General features: G+C 40.9%; 1 non-coding gene across 1 annotated transcript; it reads right to left on the bottom strand.

The window, feature by feature from the left end:
* Nucleotides 1–3240: 3240 nt before the first annotated feature.
* Nucleotides 3241–3315, bottom strand: Trnar-gcg (transfer RNA arginine (anticodon GCG)). Its single transcript has one exon. It is a non-coding gene; the product is annotated as a tRNA-Arg (tRNA).
* Between the last annotated feature and the right edge of the window lie 294 nt (nucleotides 3316–3609).

The following is a 3609-nucleotide window of genomic DNA, read 5'->3' as shown; positions in this document are numbered from 1 at the left end:
TACAGCAACTATAGAAACCATGTAATTGTAACAATGAGACTTTTATAACGCGTGCACGAGGCCTGCGAAATTACTGATTCCCTTGTTTCTGCGAGCAATATGATTTCGTCACATGGTAATCAGTTCTAAAATGATAAAAGTACCTAATTTCATATACGAGTTTCTGTAACGGCCTTATAATAACTTCCTGGAAGGTTATTTACAATTTCAAATCTCCTTTGCTTTTTGTTTTCATGCCTTTTATGGAAATATTGATACACTGCTGAAAAAAAAAAATTTGTACACCGTTTTAGAGCTCGCCAGTTCACTCAAGATACATCGTAGCAAAGGTACATATAGAGCATAAAAATGATTACATTTACAGATCAATAGCACAAGTGGTTTTTCATGATAGGCGAAACATTATTGAAAATGTGTGTTCCTGAATAATGGACATCGTTCTGCAGCAACACAAATGTCTTTAAATCTTTGTAGAGATTATTCTTATTTCTAGTATTGATTCCGTGAACTGAGTTGATGGTTTGAAAAAGAGACAGATTTTTAACGACAGATTTCATTAAGAAATAGATATAGTAGAAAACAGTAGTTAGTATCTCCAGCTTACTAAACAGGCCACTGCATGATGTTCTTGGTTTCACACGAAAATAAATCTATTACACGGTTCTAGACCTGGAAAACTTTAGCTTGCCTTGATAAGTTACACTAAGAAAAAATCCTATATGACATTATGGAATGAAAAATGCACAGAATGCTGGGTTTTTTATTTTTATTTCATCTACTTCTGACAACATTCGCATTGCAAAGACATTTGTTTTGACACTTCAGCAGTTCTGTGGTATGCTCCTCCCAGCTGAATCTATTATCAGGCTGCAGTCCCCAGGATGTAGCAGTGTCAGCTCCTTCTACGACGGGCGCTTTAAAAGTTCGTACAAAAATAAAAGCTACTTACGTGTTTGGGGTGAACCTTTATTATTTTTCGACGTAGTCTCCTTTTAGACTTACAAACCTCGCCCAACGCTGTTCTAATTTGTTGATCCCTTCCGAATAATAGGAATTGTCCAAGTCTGAAAAATAGCTATTAGTTCCTGCAATCACCTCTCGTTTGAATAAAATCTTTGCCCAGCCAGCCATTTCTTCAAATAGGGGAACAAATAGTAGTCCGAGGGAGCCAAGTCTGGAGAATAGGGGTGATGTGAAACGAGTTGGAATCCTATTTCCATTAATTTTGTGACCACAACTGCTGAGGTGTGTGCTGGTGGATTGTCGTGATGGAAAAGGACTCTTTTGCGGTCCAATCGCGCGGCTATTTTCTTGCAGCTCGGTTTTCCAACGGTCCAATAACGATGAATAATATGCACCTGTAATAGTTTTACCCTTTTCCAGATAGTCGATGAGGATTATCCCTTTGATATCCCAAAAGACAGTCGCCATAACCTTTCCGTCCGAAGGAATGGTCTTCGCCTTTTTTGTTGCAGATTCTCCCTTGGTAACCCATTGTTTAGATTGTTTTTTGGTCTCAGGAGTATAGTAATGTATCCATGTTTCATCCACAGTGACGAAAAAACCCCTGAAGTCCTGCGGTTTCTTCCTGAACAGCTGCAAACCATCCTTACAACATTTCACACGATTCCGTTTTTGGTCAGGCGTGAGCAATCGCAGAACCCATCTTGCGGATAGCTTTCTCATGTCCAAATGTTTATGCATAATATTATGTTCCCATTCATTCGAGATGCCCACAGTATTAGCAATCTCATGCACCTTAACTCTTCTTTCATCCATCACCATATTATGGATTTTATCAATGATTTCTTGAGTCGTAACCTCCACAGGGCGTCCAGTACATTCAGCATCACTTGTGCCCATTTGGCCACTCCGAAAAATTTGAAACCACTTATAAACATTCTAATCGAAGGTGCAGAGTCATTGTAATATTTCTCTCTTTAGCCTCCTGCGGTCTTTCATAAAGTAATGTTCAGTCACCACACTTTTTCGTCCACTTTTTGACAATTACTCGTCTTTCTTTGATTCAATCCAAAACAGAAAGAAATAGAACAATATGGCTGAAACTTGGTGTGCGTTCTTTCCAAAGATGCTACTAACTAAACATGACCTCGATACGCGCCGGTGGTGCCATCTCTCTGACTTTGCACGGACTTTTCTAACGCCCTTCATATTTGTCGTCATATTTTAGGCATACAAATGCGAAAAGCGTTTTACGAGTTCCAGTCTTTATATAGTGCTTTTTCTCAAATTTTGGTGACAAAGGATTTGCTGGTAGCCATTTACTAATGTCTATGAAACTTTCACTAGCCGATCTTTCTAAGACTACATTTTATTTACTATTTCCTGTAATGTTTGTTTCATCTTCAAATAAAAGAAGTTTGTCCTCTACATTGTTAAAGATGACAGGTCATTGACATACGCATTAAAAAGCAATTGCTCTAAGATGTAGTCTTGTAGAACACCACTTTTAATTGGTTCCCAGGTGGCTCATGCCAGATAGATAACGAAATTTTATTATTAAATCTCTTACTAATAATGTTAGTAGTAGTGGAAATTTGAGTAGACAATGGAGGCTTGTTCCGACAGCCTAATGGTTGACATTTACAAAAAGCAAGAAGTTCGGCTTCGAGGTTGGCCGAAAGTTTCGTCACGAAATATTCAACAGTTCTAATTACGAAGAATAAACCTGCTTCCACTCCGCAACAGAGAGATTTTAAAAATGTGATTTACCACTTGCAGCCAACTTTGCATTTAAAATCTCAGCATTCTCCACTCACGTTCCTCCGCATCTACGGCTTCGCCCGCTGCCGCAAGAACCTTGTTAGGCGCGTGGCTCGCCTTTTCGCTGCTATGCCGCAAACAAGCTTCTCATCTCGAGTGTCTCCTTCCTCCCGCTCACCTTTTCAAAGTGCCTTCGTTATTTTGGCATCCTTTGTTTTCGCCACACCATCCTTATCTTGGAGCTTAAGGCCATTCTCTACGCAGCAGACCACGGAATTATCTGAAATCAGTGCTGCGCCGTTTCCGCAGCCCAAAATCTCATTCGGAGTGAATAAGCCACAATATTGATATTCAATAAGGTTCAGATTTAGTTACCGCTTTTCTGGCACTCGCCCACCTGCTCCTGGCCTGTTGGTTGACACTTGTGGTGATCAATTTCGTAGTTCCCAGAATGAGATTTTTCACTCTGCAGCGGAGTGTGCGCTGATATGAAACTTCCTGGCAGATTAAAACTGTGTGCCGGACCGAGACTCGAACTCGGGACCTTTGCGTTTCGCAGGCAAGTGCTCTACCAACTGAGCTACCCAAGCACGACTCACGCCCCGTCCTCACAGCTATACTTCTGCCAGTACCTCGTCTCCTACCTTCCACATCCCCAAGGCTGTGGCTAAGCCATGTCTCCGCAATATCCTTTCTTTCAGGAGTGCTAGTTCTGCAAGGTTCGCGGGAGAGCTTCTATTAAGTTTGGAAGGTAGGAGACGAGGTAACACGCTCTGGTTAGAGAATTTCAAAAAATCATGACCAACCCGCAATTACAAATCCATGAAGATACTCACGACATCCAAGGAAACCGACTCCGGTCTAGGCATCCTCCACTAAAGACCG

The sequence above is a fragment of the Schistocerca serialis genome, chromosome 9 (genome assembly GCF_023864345.2).
Source record: "Schistocerca serialis cubense isolate TAMUIC-IGC-003099 chromosome 9, iqSchSeri2.2, whole genome shotgun sequence".
In the NCBI taxonomy this organism is placed as follows: Eukaryota; Metazoa; Arthropoda; class Insecta; order Orthoptera; family Acrididae; genus Schistocerca; species Schistocerca serialis.
The sequence above is the reverse complement of the archived record's forward strand: the minus strand, read 5'-3'. Positions and strand labels throughout refer to the sequence as shown.